Genomic DNA, 14,973 nt, shown 5'->3' with positions numbered 1-14,973 from the left:
GTGCACTTAATGGATGCATTACTGCAGAATAGATCTGTCTAACCAGAGTATTTCTAAATTTATGAAATTGAAATGCACTTTAGGTTACCGAGCAGTCTAAATTTGTCAGTCCCAGGACTGCAGGCAGGTCGTTGCCGGAGGCAGAGGTGGCAGAGATTTTAAGCTAGGTTCACTGAAACAAAATTTGAGAGCCTGTACACTGATCCCCAAGGGCCCCCTTGTACCTAGGGGCAGCCCTTCCCAGCATAGGAAACTCTGACTTGAGCCCCCGTCCCTCATGTTGTCCCCTTGGGCACCACCTCAATAAGGTGAAGGTGAATTGAAACCTCATTCCAGTCTCTGCTAAAGTGTTAACTGAAATTAAAGCATTAGCCGAGAACTAAGGCCTTTGGGATCCAAAATGGTTTTCCTTCAGGGCATTGCATCCTGATAGAAGGCTCTTGGAAGACCCCTAATGTTCTAATGTCCGGTCTCAACCAAGGGCAAGGGTGTTGCTATTGAGCTGGGCCCGAAATGAGTAATGCCCGAGGCCTGGCCTTGTCTCCTTTTCCCCTAAGTGGTCTGGGGGCCCCACTTTCAAATTATTGGCCCAGTTCCTAGAACCATGATTCCTATCCCTTCACCCCCTAAAACGGACTTCCTACAGCAATTCCTCTTGAATTCACAGCTTTACAAAATGCCCAAGCTGCAGCTTTCGAGGTCCCTTCCCTCTCTGCTTGGGGGAAACTGAGGGCCAGAGAGGGGCTCAAGGTCTCAGACACAGATGGTGGCAGAAGCAGAACCTGGGTCTTCTGAGCCTCAATATTCCCACGCATCTACCATGTATGCAGCATGGAGAGCAAGGCAAGCTGTGTTGGCCCCTCTACTCTGGTCTCCCTGTTCTTACATAACAGGTGTGCCCTTGAACCATTGACTTGAATTCATTGGCACCAGCACACCAATGGTATAGGAGTGGCCTTTGGTCTTTTCCCCTGTTGGTTGGTTTCCGAGCCTTGGTCTCCTTGCCTGAAAAACGCAGACAAATAACATTGGCTCACAAGGTTGTTGTGAGGGTCAAATGATGTAGCACCTGAATGTGCTTAGCCGAGTGCTTGTCACGTGGTGGGGCTCTGCAGGTCCCCATCCTTAGGGAGGTACAGAGATTTAATCATCTTAGTGGCTCCAACATTCACTCCAGTGTGTGGCACAGAGCAGGTGTTCAGGGAATGTCTGCTGAAGGAATGAATGAAGGAATGAATGAGTGAATGAGTGAGTGAGTGAATGAATGAGTGAATGAATGTGATTTAGGGATCATGGCAGGTCCTTGTTCTTCTGGTTTTCTGATGTCCTTGCACTGTCTCTATAGAATCTTTAAGTAATACTTGTTTCCTCATTCAATTAACCAGTTAAGAAAGTTATTCTGTCACTGTTATGTGCAAAATTATTTTCAGTAAGTTGATTACCAATAATAGATAATATTTCTGAGTTCTTACTGTGTCCCAAGAATTGTGCTTAGTGTTTTGCAAACATTTTGTCATTAATCACCAGCCCACTGAGGGAATGTGTCTGTCAGCTACTGCCACAATAATGCTGTGTAACAAAACTCTGGTGTTTAGCGGCTTACAACCAGCATTTCCCCCCTTGCTCATGTGTCTGCAGTTCAGCCGAGGCAGCTCTGAGTTCAGCTGTAGATGGGATGACTTGGTTCCAGTCCACAAGTCAAGGTCAGGTCTGCTGTGTGTTCATTCTAGAGCCTCACTGAAGGAGGCAGCAGCTGCTCGGGACACGTTCCTCTCATGGGGGACCATCAGAACACAAGAGAGCAGGCCCAGCTCTGACTCAGGCCTCTGATTCTGTCACATTCTCTAATATCTCATTGTCCAAAGCAAGTCACACGGTCAAGTCCAAAGTCAAGGAAGGGGGAAGTACATTTCATGCACTATGAGGCTGAGACAAGGGTGAGACATGTAATACCCCATGGGATCAATAATTTAGTCTACTGCTAAGTAGGTGTATTTTAAGCCCCAAACTGAGGTACAGAAAGGAGAAGTGATGTACCCAAGGTCACAGCTGGTAGGCGTCAGAAGTAGTATTTGAACCCAGGCAATTTAACTCCAGAATTATGGAGGCCTAAGAGCATACACCTGGGGAGGGGATATTTGTTTTCCTAAATTATCTGCATTTTTTTCACCCATCAGTTGCCATTGTCATGTTGGCACCGACATCTCTCACAGTTACACATCCATCTGTCCATCCATCCACTCTTCCACACGTCTGGCACTGGGTGTTCTCTCGACTCTCTAGAATCAGAGGCTCAAGTGCAATTCTTGGGTAATTTTTTGAAATTGATGTTAAGGGGAAACATCGCCCTCCAATTCCTCTCAGGCACGTGTATAAATACCTTTGGAAAGTCCCTGGTGGAATTCGTATCAAAGCGGCACCATGATTTTACTTAAAAATAATTTGCTCCACGTCAACTGTGATTTCTGACACCTGAAGTTGAAAGTGATCTGGGTGGGCCCAGCGCCATCTCCACAGCGAGTCGTGTTTACTTGGAGAGGGTAGAGGAAAGACGGCGGTATGTGTGGCCGTGGAATAATGTTCCACACACCCTTACAGGAGGGGATTTCCTCCTCTGTGTTTCCACAGAACCTTCCCCGTGTTTGTTTAAACCCGCTGCACACTCTGGTCTGACAGCTGCCTGGCCCAGGGCCTTCCCTGCAGACGCGTGTACAACCAAGTCTCTTTAACAGCACCCTGCACTGTGTCCCTCATGCAATTACTTGAATCTATAAACCTCGCTGAAAGGCACGCTTTTCTTGGGAGCTAATAAATAAGCCCCAAAGCCACAACATGTGTAAGACCTTGGAAAATGGCATCATCATCTATTGGGAATTGTGAACCCTGCAAAAAGCAGCTCATTGTATTTTCAGAAAAAGGTTTTTGTTTAAAAAAAATAATAATGAACGAAAATCACCAAGTGGAGTCTATATGGAAAAAGCAATCTAGTCTGCGATTCTAAGGCTGGTCTCTTTGCTGCATTAATCTTTCTTCACAGATTTCATGTAAGAGGCATTATTTGCAGGAAAATAAGATACAGTTTTGAAGAATTCCCCTCTCATCCCAGCTTCGCATCTGTAGTTATAAGCCTCTGATTGTGACCTCTGCGTTAGTTGCCATGGATGCTGAGCAGAAGTTTCCTGGACCTTAGGGTGGGTTATAGTTTCTGGGGGGTGAGATGAAACCTCAAGCCATAAAGAACACGGTTTTCAGAAAAAGAGGACGGGGGAACGCCACTGTCAGAAAGCCAGCACTGTCTTTTAGGAAGCACTTTCAGCTCCACTTCTGGTTGCTTTGAGGACAATGATGCTCGACAGTGGCCACGGGGTCTGGGCAGGCAAAAGGTTGTGTGACTGAAGACAAGGAATTTTTTCTGTCCCTTGGACCTGTTTCCTGAGAGGCTGGGCATGGCGCTCCTTGAGTCGAAGCTTTCCCAGCTCAGTGTCTTTTCTTTAACTGATGGCATCTTCAATCCAGAGTCCGGGGAGTCGACCACTGGTACGGCTTCCCTGACCTCGGGCAGCCTGGAGATTTCCTGAGCAGCCGCCTCCGGGTCACTGCGGCAGGGCTCCGGGTCCCGCCAAGCCTGCCCTCCCGGTCGAAGCAAACAGGCTGGCCGAAGAGCCCGGGAGAGCCTTCGCGGGATGCAAAAGCACTACAGAGGGCGCAGAACGCACCAGCGCCGTGGCCTTGAATATCAATGTATGGGCTGGCTCCAGACCGCCAAGTTCCTTAAAAATGTCTCTGGCAGACTTTGGGGTTTCGGTTTGCTTTCTATTCCGAATCACCGCATCACACAAACCGTGTTTACTTGGAAGGGGAGGGGGCGGGGTCCAAACCCACCGCTCGGCGCACACGTCTTGATCTCACATTCCAGACTCGAGCTGATGTGTGTCAGCGCGACATGGGGCGGGGGGAGGGTTCTGTTCGGATGTTTCATTCGCCATCGGCACGTCACTCCCAAACTTTTCCTCCCTGTGCTCGAGGAGTCAGGTTGACGCGCCCTGGATGCAGGGCTCCAGGCGCGGAGCTGGGCGCGCTCCCGCGGAGCCGGGGCCGCAGAGGCTCCCGGGCTGGACTCGAGCTTCTCAGGTACAAGTTGGGTGCCAGGCGCGGGAGTAGGGCCGGCGAGGAGCGGTGGGTGGGGGTCTGGCTCCGGGCCCCGGCGTCCCTCCGCGCGTTCTGGCCGAGCAGCGCCGGCGGCGGCCGGGGCTGGGCGTAGGGAGTCCGGGCCGGCGGAGGCTGCGCGCAGCCTCACTCCCCGCGGCGTTCCCGGCGCGGTGGCGGCGGCGGCGGCGGCCCAGGCAGACAATGAACTTGCGAGCGCGCCGAGCCGAGGCAGGTTTGGGCCCTGCGCCCCTCGGCCCAGTCTCCCCGAGGCTGCCGCGGCCCCCAGCGGGGGAGCGTCTCCTCGCCGCCGGTCCTGGCCGCGCTCCGGGCTCCCTGCGCGCCGGGGATCCCGCGGGAAGGGCTGCCAGGCGGCGGCGCCGGGGCTCGCACGCCCCTTCCCTGCCTCGAGAGACTGCCACCGGAGCTGGGGGACAGGGGACCGGGTGATGGGGTGGTGGCGCTGCGGACAGCCGGAGGCCGGCGGGGGGCGCACACCGCGGGGCACGTGCGGGCCGGCTGTCCATAAGAACGGCCCCAGGAGTCGGAATCCCGGCGCCTCGCGCCGCCCCGCTCTGGAAGCTTCAGGCGGAGGACGGACGGACCGACCGACAGACCAGTGCTTTCACGGTGTGAGCGCGCGCTGAGGGGGAGGGCGGGAATTCCCCTGCTATGCGCTCTGGTCCCCCGCGCACTTAGGGGAAGTTTCCAGACGCGGCCCGGGGCAGGTAGGTGGGCATCTGCTACTCTCTCCTCGACTCTGGCTCCCGAACCCCGGCTGCAGTCCCGCGGCCGCTCTGGGCGGAGGAGGCGTGGGGAGGGGGGTCCCAGGCGCCAACGCCTGTGGGACCGGATTCCGGGATGGGGGACCGCGGGGGCGGGCCTGGGAGGAAACGGGGGCGCGGCCCGGCCCGGAGCGACCTCAACTTTTGCTCTCCGCTCCCTCCTCCATCCTCCCCGCCTTCCGCCCCCTGCCCCCTCCCGACGCCCGGCCGCGGCTCCGGAGGCGGCTCGACTCGAGAGTTGCCGGCGCTTTCCGGCAGCGGCGTCCCCGGCCTGCCCGGGCGCGGCGAGCCGAGCGCGGCAGGTCTGAGCGGCGCCGCGGTGGGGAGCGGGGGCTGCGGGGCGGCGAAGCTGTGAGGAGCCGGGGTGGCAGCCCCTGCGCGGGGGCGACGCTGGGGATCCTGACGGAGCGCGAGGCTGTTGGGTTGTGTGTGCGGGTGGAGACGACGTGGTGCCTGTGGGCGGATTGGGGGCGGGTCGTGGCGCACTTGGCCCCCTTGCAGCCCCCTGGGATCGCGGGATGGAGGCTCCCGGGCAAAGGGAACCTCGCCTTTGGAGGAATGAATGAAGAGCTGTGGAAGCGCCTTCCGACTCCTCTGCCGAACGGATTTGCCGGCGTGCGCGCGTGTGTTTAGGATTCGGAGCCGCCTGGGTCCTGGGCGCGGCTGCTTGACCGCCCCGTCCGGTCCTGGTGCCCACGTTGCCCACCCGCCCTGGGCCCCGGGTGTGCCCGCGAGGCTGGAGTGGCCGGTGTAGACACTGAAGACTGGGGCTCGGCTGCTGGCTGCTGGCGGCTGGACGTCGGCGCCTGGCGTAGGGAGTTTCGAGAAGGAGGCGGCAAGGCTGGGGCTGAGTCCCGCTCCTCTGGCCTCCATTTTTCCTTCCCCCGGGGCCCTTCGCCGTATTCACTTTGGGTGAGTTAATGGCACGGAATTTTCAGGATGAAGTTGTATCTCCGGGAAGCCCCGGGACGCCCAACGAAGGGAGGTGGCGCGCCGCTCGCTCGGTGAGCGAGAGGAGGGGCACGCTCTGGTTCTGGGTTCCCTCTCAGTGGCCCAGCCGCTCTTCATCAGCTGTGGTTCCTATGAGGGCAGCCGCTGGTCTTGGAGCAGAAAGGCAGCCTGAGGGCATCTGCCCCCCCTGAGGGGCCCAGGAGGAAACCGAGGGCTGCAGATTTGTCCAGAGTTCCTCTAGGACCCTCTCACACCATTCTCCATCCCTAACTCCCCCCACAACCCCCCTCCTCGCCAGCGTTGCAAGATCAGGAACCCTCCCTTCCAGAGCATGGCACTTAGTAATTTCACGAACTGTATGTTGAATCAAGATGTCTTCACTGGTACATAAATACATGCAGATCCTGTATGATTTTGTTTAAAATAGCATGGGAATAAAAATGCCTTTTAATTAGGTGGTTTTTATCAAATAAGTTTTTCTCTCCAATACTCCTGAAAGATTGGCAGGAAAATGTTCTTCTTGCCTCCTCCTGGATGGGGAAACTGAGCCAGCGAGGTGGGGCGGCTTGCCATGGTCTCTCTCTCAGTGCATAGTTGAGCCAGCAGTGGAGCTGCCCGCCTAGCCTTCCCTCCCGGGTCTAGCTCCCCAGGAGAACCCTCTCAGGGGCCCCCTGAAGGAAATTGAACATGTCTTTGTGTCTTTTCTCTTTCCACATTGCATGACTGCAGCGAGCTGGCTTGTGGCTGAAGCAAGCAGGGTTTCTTCGTCCAAGATATTGTGTGGGGGCGGTGAGGTGGGTCTGCCCACAGGGGATCACACCTGGGCTTTGGTTTTCTTTGATGGTTAGAGCTTGTGATGCCTGAACCAGTGTGTGGCCCGGGATCCCAGCACGGTCACTGGCTGCTGTGAGGGCTGCTGTTTCCCCACCTTTCTCATCCTCTGTTGCTGCTGCTCCTGGCCAGGAGAGGTGAGGCATTTGGTTTTCCACATGCCTGAAAGAGAGAAGATTAATCCCTACATCTGGAAGAGGCAATGTTTGCAGGACAGGTTGGGAAGTGGACTCTGCTTATTTGATGTCTGGAGCAGAGCAGAAAAGTAACTCTGGGTTAACCAGCTGGGCCACAGGAGCCCCAGGCCCTTTGAACATGCACTAGCAGAAGCTTTAGATCAGTGCTGGGCCATGATTAGATTGTGGTTGTCCAAGGCCTGGCTGAAAGTTGCACTTCCTGGCTCAGGGGGATCGGGAGGGGAGGGAGACTCTGGGGCTGCCCTGAACAGGTGAGGGCATGCCCTACCTGAAGGGGGCAGCTTTGACTCAGCTGCAGCCAGTTGGGGAAAAAACAGACTTGACAGGTCTTATTAATTTTCAGGAGAATTCTCAAGCCTGGATGTTTAAGCATGGACTCAAATTCTAGAAGGAGAGTAGAGGGTTAGAGGTCAGTGTGCTGCTAGGAGCTCTGAAGCTGGGCATCTGGCCCTGTGTTTGTATACCAGGAAGGGTGTCCCACTTTCAGAGATGTGACACATGATAGGATGTGGGGAACCACCTGCTTCCCCCAGGGCTGAGGGTCGAAGAATTGATGGGTGCCCATTGTGTCTGTGGCCATGTGCCAGGCTCCTTCACATGCTCGTGTGTTATGCATTCATTCAATAGCTATTTGATAAATTCCCAGGATGTGGAAAGTGACACTCTGAATAGAGCTTTTCATATAATTTCATTTACCAAATAGATTACGCAGTTGAACGTCTGAGGATGATGCAGTGATAAGACAGACATAGTCCCAGCCGTCGTGGGAGAGGACAGATAAAAAATGCCTATACCGAATGGACAGATGAAAGTAAGCTGCATCAAGAGCTGGGGAGGGGGCTGGCCCTGTGGCTAAGTGGTTAATTTTGTGAGCTCTGCTTTGACAGCCTGGGGTTTGCCGGTTCTGATCCTGGGTGCAGACCTATGCACTGCTCATCAAGCCATGTTGTGGCAGCATCCCATGTAGAAGAACTAGAAGGACTTACAACTAGGATATACAACTATGTGCTGGGGCTTTGGGGAGGAAAAAAAAAAGAGGAAGATTGGCAACAGATGTTAGCTCAGGGCCAAGCTTCCTCACCAAAAAAAAAAAAAAAAAAAGCATACCTTTAAAAAAAAAAAAAAGAGCCAGGAAATACAATAAGTGATAAGGCAAGGAAAAATGCTGGAGGCAGGTGACTGTGAGAAAGGAGTCTCCTTTTACAGATGTGGAAATTGAGGCTTAGGGTAGTGGGGTGACTTGCTCAAGGTCACACAGCCAGTAAGTGGAAGTTCAGCCCAGGTTTCCCATCTCCAGCTCCTGGGCCTGCTCTTTCATCCCACCGTATTGGGCTGGAGCCTCTTGGAAACTCCCAGATGAATAGACACACTGTGGTTAACAGCTCTCGCTTTTCCTTCCCTGTGTCCAGACCCCGTCCCCTTCCCCATGCCTCAGCAGGCGCAGGATTGCAGAGATGCCATTTGGCACCCATTTATAGGAGAGAGGAGTTTCCTTAAATTCTAAAAGCAGAAACTGCTTTTAAAAGTAGTAGCTGGCACGGGGGTGTCATTTATGTGAGCAGTCATTCAGTGGCATCTCTAGGCGTGTGTGTTGAGAAGTGACGCTTTCAGTCCTGGTGAGAAGAGTGCTGTCTCCCCTCCCCTCCGGTCTGTGCCTTGGGATGCTCAGGAAGGCGTTAACTGAGTTCAGCAGCTGACTTTGTCCCTGTCCGGTGAATAAAGAGACGTGTGCTCCCTTAGCCGACAGGTTTGGGGAGACGAGCGTTTTGGCTTGCGCAGTGTATCTCTTCATTGTTCTTAAGTGCTGGGTCTGCCTTCCTTCCTGAGACACTCCTCTTTTCAAGTAAAGCATGGGGACAAGAGGACTTATGCGTAGACGTGTGTTTTCACAGCATGAGATGGAGCATAAAGGTGGCAGTTATCTGGTTAGTGTATCCGGTCTAGATAGCCGGGAAGAAAACGAAAGGTTTTGTGTTGATTTGGGCCAGTATAGAGTTTTGCTTTTTTTAAGTCCTAGGGTTGGGGAGGAAGACATTTGGCTATCACAGCCATCATTTGCTGGGTCCCTACTGGTTTCCAACCAGCCCGGTGCCAGCAGGTCAGACAGGTGTCCCCCTTAGTCTCAGTTAGAGGGCAGAGAGGCTGACTGAGTTCACACAGACCAAACTTAGCCGTCTGGTTGGATGTACGGGAGCAGGGATCAAGGATGACAGAGGAGGCAGGAGGGAAATGGGGGGCGGGGTGGAGAATGACAATCTTGGCTCCGGAAGGGGAAGGCGGGCGTGAATCAGCAAGTGGTAAATTGGGGGGAGGTGGCCATAGAAAGCAGGTTCTCAGTCTGCTGATTTCGAAAGGGTTGTGCAGGAAACTCCAGCAGCATCTCTTTCGTGAGCAGCAGCTATGCGCAGTCTTTATGTGTTCCCCCAGGTGCAGGCCCGGGCCAGGTGCGTGGGGGCAGGGAGACGGCGCTCGGAGCCCGGGGCAGCACTCAGATTAGTGGGCGAGGCAGAACTTGGAGGAGTCAGAGTTACATAATGCTGCTGAGCGCGCTCTCAGCAGGAGCCCCGGTTAGCGGTTCTGAGACTGGAGCAGTCTGGGCCGACTTCACTCCTGGCCTGAGAGCTGCTGTCCTCTTCATGAGCTGATACCTGCCAGGTGCTTGGAGCCGTGCCTGGTGTACAGTGAGTACCCAGTAAACCCCAGCTCTGTGGTCTTCTTTAGCTCTAGAGCTTATAACCAGGGCCAGGAGATATCTCTGAACGCCCAGAAATTGCATGGACAATTTTTTGTGTAGATGTGTATATTTCTCGGGGGGCGTGACTTCTAGCATATTGTTCCTCAGAGGGCTTTCAGATGCCCAGAAGGCCAGGAGCCCCGAGACACCTTTGATTCTTGTCAGGTGTCCTTAGGCTGGTTGCTTCCCCTCTCTGGTCTGTGTGTTCATCTGTGCAAAGAGAGGCCGCTCTCCGAGACCCTCTCAGCTGACGTTGTGGACAGGCTGTGGGTCAGTTTGGCTGTGCTCCTGCTTGACGTGATTAAGCAGAGACAGACCAGGCAGCTCTCGCTGGAAACGTGTTGGGGTCACTTGCTTTTGAATGTTACATTTTGAGCCCCACTCTAAGCTTCAAATAGTTCTGAGTAGGTGTACGGGGGTCTCCTTGCTGGAGCAGGCTCTCCCTGACACCTATTTTGATTTCTAGAACTCATCCTGGTCCAGGCCTTTTGGGTCTCTGAAGAAAGCGAGGCTGGCAGATCCTCAAAAGCAGAGAGTGTCATTATAATGGAAACCTGGACACTTTCCAGAATTGTGTTTGTGATGAAAATATTGAAACAGGGAGCCTAGTCACTCAGGTGCCTGGAAAGTACCCTAACATGGGCAAATAATTAGATACAGGCCAGGCACAATTATTTTTCTCTACAATATGCTGGAACCTGGTGGTTACACATTTTCTCTTGAAATGGAATATGCGCCTGCTGGTCCATTTTGCTCCCTGTGGTCAAAAAGATAGTGTTGTGGCCTCTACGCGGGAGGAAAGGCCATGAGAAGTGAGTGCCCAGTAAACACCAGCTCTGCGGTCTTCTTAAGCTCTAGAGCTCATAACCTCCCAGGGCAGCCCCTGGATCTCAGGGGAAGTTCTGTCCTGCTCTTGCTGTGCCCAAGGGCCTGGGCCCGTGGCACCTTTGCTGAGGTTGGAAGCTGCATTTCAGAATCTGAGAGGTCTGTGAAGGTGCATTAGTGTCTTGTGGCTTGTTGAAAGGGGTCTGGGCGTCTCTGCTTGCCTTTCGTGACACCTGCTAACTCACTCATGCTGATGGAAGTAAGTTCAGCCAGCACTTCATACTTCCAGTCAAGTGTTTGGTGCCAGCCACGCCGATGTTCTTGTCACCTGGGTGTTGAGTCCCGTAGACCCTGGGAGGGGCAGCGTAGGTGGTGGACTGAGCCTGGGTACCACGCTGACCAGACTTTGAGTGCCTCCTGTGTTTCTTGTTCCGTTACCATGACCTTGGGCAAGTGGCTTAATTTCCCTGTGCCTCGGTTTCCTCATCTGTAAAATGGGTTAATAATCTCTACCTTGTAGTGTGGTTTGCATATTAGAAATAGAAAATTTAGGGTTCACAGGAGCTCCCCACACTGAACTCCTCTTTCCTGGCCAAGTTCTGAACCTATGGAGAGAGACAGGAGGAGGAAGATGGGTGGAGATAAAAATGTGACATTTGTTCCCAACTGAAGCTGATGTTAGCAAACGTGGCTGACCCGTGGGCACTATAATCCTGAATTGAGAACTGGGCAGTTAGACTGACTGACCTCCCCACCAAGTCACAGGCAGAATGGGAAAGCCGCAGCCTCTCCTGGGCGCAGCCCCTCCCTCCCTCGGCAGCCAGCAGGGTGAAATGCCTACGCTGTAGGGAAAAGGGTGGGCTGGGCTGCACATGTCCAGGTCCTCCTACACTCCTGGGTGGTGTAGACGCCAGCAGAGTTACACAGGTGGAGCTCCCTCCGTGTGGAAGGAAACATCAGGAGTGGGCTAGAAGGGTACACGACTGACAGCGAATACTAAGCATTGAGTCCAGGGCCTGGCCCGCAGTAGGGGGTTGACAAGTGGCACCTATCAGGTATGCAGCTGATAGGGACAGCAGGGCGTTGAGGTTAGGCAGTGAGGCCTTCCAGCTCTGTGGTATTCTCTGCAGAGCATGGGGGTGATTAGCCAGACTGAGATAATGATTACTGGGGGACCTCAGGCTGCCTTCTAACTGTAACGGAATTGCAATTCACAAGGAGCGGAGGTACTGGGTGACTAATGGCCTGAGCTGGGAGAAGCTTCTCTGCCTCCTTTTGGTTCCCCAATACGGCCTGAACCTTTGTCAGCCCCTTGTCCCCCCTTCCCCTCACCACCTTCAGGAAGCCTTTGCCAGGAACTCTTAGCATCTCTCCGTGTCACCTGCCCCCATCCAAGTGTTGCCTTCTCTTCTGCAGGTCTGCAGTCGACCTGGAACCCATCCCATTTTATACCACATTCCAGGTTCCTGGGTGTGGTCTGCTCGTCCTGGCCTGGATGGGGAGGGCGTCTGGGGGCCCATTCATAGCTGGATCCACTCACAGCTGGACCCACACATGGTTGCGAGAGACTGCCATTTGTTAAATGAATGCACTGATTAAACATTATTCTTTCAAAAACCTGTTTCTCCTGGAGAAAGGACTGCTAGAGATTTCAAGTGGGGCTCTGGGTATGCACCCGGAGGACAGAAAAGCATCCCCAATTTGGTAGCACAGTACAGGAGAGTTAAAGATGGTCACCAAATTTCTGAAGGAGTCAAGAGCCTAATGCGGTAACCTTGGATTTCCCAGTCTCAGGTCTCTGGGCTATTTAAAGGTAGTAACCACAGTTTTTTGTATCTTGAGAGTCTCAGGGAAAAATGTTACGGACATTTGGTTAGTGTTTCAGGAATATAAGCGGGAGCCGTCTACGCTGGCAAGAACTGTGGGGGCGCGAGTGCTTCTTATAGCTGGTATAAATAGCTTGTCTTTAAGTTCCGTGCTGCTTTGTTTGGAATGTAAATATTTGCATTAAAAATATAAAGTATGTCCTGGCGTGTATTTATAGGGACCATAATTTCCAAACCAAAACTCAGACTATTGGTCTACAGAGGATTGCTTCCTCTGATTTGTGGACCTGTTTATACAAGGAGTCTTCCAAATGTACACACACAGAAAGGTATGTGCTTTGTGCACCTCAGGGATCTCAGGATTACAAGAAAGCGGGGTAGCCCTGGGGAATCCCGGCCAAGCGGTTTGGTTTCCTAACATACACTTCTGATCGTGGCAGCTGTTAAGTTGCAGCCATGCTGGGAGGGAACAGTTTTGGCCAAGGTCCCCGGGGATCATCTGGCTCCTCTGTCCTCAGTTTCCTGGACATCCAGGTTGGGGGTTGGCCGCAGCTGGCTCATCTCTGGGTCATGTAACCAGACGCTTGATTTCAGAATTGCTGTTGCTCTAGGAAGATGTTGAGAAGAATGGGGGATCCCTGTCCTTTCCGTGGTCTGGTGGCGGGAGCAGGAAGTTCTCGTTTCTGGTTCAAGGTTGAACCCTGAGGGCCTCTGTGGGATGTCTTCCTCCATCAGATTCTTGGGGGCAGTTTAGCTCTTTAATTTTCCTGTGAAGAACAGCGCAGGTTTGTCAGAGAGTTGCCAGAGGCAGAATATCACCTCTTGTCTGGTCTCTGCCCTCTTCTCTGGAGTGAGAGGCTGGGGGCTGTGTCAGACTGGGCCAGGGCCTCTGCTCCTGACATTGTGTGTGTGTGTGGCGGGGATACGGGCTTGTTCTGGAGACTCTCTGGCAGTTCCCGATGGAAACCCTCTCTCCCAGGGTCTCAACAAATGCAGAGTGGAGATCATCTGGTCTATTGGAGATGGCCAACCTGGTTGAACAGCCAGCCCCAAATCCAGGCTCGTCCTCCACCTGGCGATCCTCTGTGTCATCACCGGGTGAAGGGCAAATGAGAGGGAGAAGGTTGGGTTCTGGCTGCACCTGGGACCCCCAGCTCTGGCCTCTGCTTGGCTGGTACCAGGGCCTCCGTTTTCCCCGCTTCCCAGCCAGTCCAGGGCCCTTCCCTTGGGTGGGGCCAACTCCTCCTCTGCCCACTGCACACTGTTGCCTCGGGACTGGGACTCGGGAGGTAGCAGGAATCCTTCCTTCTCGCCTCCCCCGTCTCCATCTTGCAGAGCACGTGGCGTCCTGGCTCTGGGAGTGTCGGGCATCTCTCTGCTTGGATGCCTTTCCTTCCGTGGGGTGGGCATGCTGAGTCCCACCCGGAAGAGGAAGTGAAGGCAGCCGAGGGGAGAGGTGTAGAGAGCCAGGTTCTGACTCCCATGCTGCCCCTGAGGCACCATCCAGCATTAAGTATGGAGCTTCCCATCAGTGAACATTCCTTATCTGAAAGAAACATTGTCTGGGCTTAAAAATGAGTCCTTAAGAAGGACCATCTTCCTGTGTGCCTCGGTGCTCTTGAACTGTGGGAAACACGATTGCCTTTTCTGTGGTCATCTTTAGCCTGACCCACTAGGATGTGACCCTCCCTTATTCTCTGTAACAGTTCTTAATAAAGATAATATGTTCCAGAAAGGCCCCGTCCAGCCCTACATCAGGCCAGTAATCCAAGTGCACTGTTTTGAAAGTCAGAGGAAGTGGCTGCTTTTAGGACATGCTGAACTTACTGAGAAAATTTGTCAGTAGGAATAAATGAGAGGATGAAAGGACGCTCCCATTAATGAGAGCGGGATCGGCCTATTTGTGTCCTAACTTTGAAAAGCTATTTATATGCACTCTATAGCAGTTTCTGTGAGAAATTAGATATGGAAAGATGTACAAAAGAGAAGAATCGGAGCTTGGCAAATGTGACCTCCTCATCAGAAATATCTTCTAGGCAAAAAAAAAAAAAAAAAAAAATCACATGCCCAGAGGTCAACAGTTGAAAATCCAGGCATCCTTTGCATTGTACACAATTTGGCTCAGGGAATAAAAATAATCTATTAAAAAGTAGGTGATCACTCAGTTGCCATTTGAGTGGTAAAAAATAAATTTGCTTTTGACTGTTAAAGCTGAAACGAATCAATAGAAAAATGCAGGCCTGCCCACTTTTGAGTGGGCAGTTTTTTTGGTTTATGGAAGAAAGAGATTTGCCCACTTGAAAATCAGCTTTGTTCCTTTGGACCAGTTATGAAGCTGCACAACTGTTTAGGGAGATATGCATGTATGAGTGTATATATTTATTTATTTTACAAAGTTCTCATCTGAATTATTAAAAAATGATGCGACATTCTTTTTGCCCATTCAATGTATTCTTTTTTAAAGTAGCTCTATAGAGATATAAATCACGTCACCATACAATTCACCCATTTAAAGTATATGATTCAGTAGTTTTTGGTACATTTACAGATATGTGCAACCAGCACCACATTCAATTTTAGAACATTTCATCATATCAGAAGGAAACCCTGTACCCTTTAGCTATCAGCCCCCTATCAGGGCCCCCTCCCCCAGCCCTAAGCAACCAGGAGTCTACTTT

The 14,973-nt window shown here is 52.7% G+C and overlaps 1 protein-coding gene across 4 annotated transcripts in view; it reads left to right on the top strand.

The window, feature by feature from the left end:
* Positions 1–3,936: 3,936 nt before the first annotated feature.
* CHST15 (carbohydrate sulfotransferase 15) overlaps positions 3,937–14,973 on the top strand; it is a 78,684-nt gene continuing 67,647 nt past the window's right edge. The window contains exon 1 of one of the 4 annotated variants that reach the window (XM_046654421.1): positions 3,937–4,131. The gene's annotated coding sequence lies outside the window, so the exon portion shown is untranslated. Of the gene's footprint in view, positions 4,132–4,683; positions 4,777–5,173; positions 5,234–14,973 lie in introns of those variants that run through there. The other 3 variants (XM_046654418.1, XM_046654420.1, XM_046654419.1) reach the window with 3 other exon arrangements.

The sequence above is a fragment of the Equus quagga genome, chromosome 2, assembly GCF_021613505.1.
Source record: "Equus quagga isolate Etosha38 chromosome 2, UCLA_HA_Equagga_1.0, whole genome shotgun sequence".
Taxonomy (NCBI): Eukaryota; Metazoa; Chordata; class Mammalia; order Perissodactyla; family Equidae; genus Equus; species Equus quagga.
This window is presented reverse-complemented; position numbering and strand designations above follow the sequence as displayed.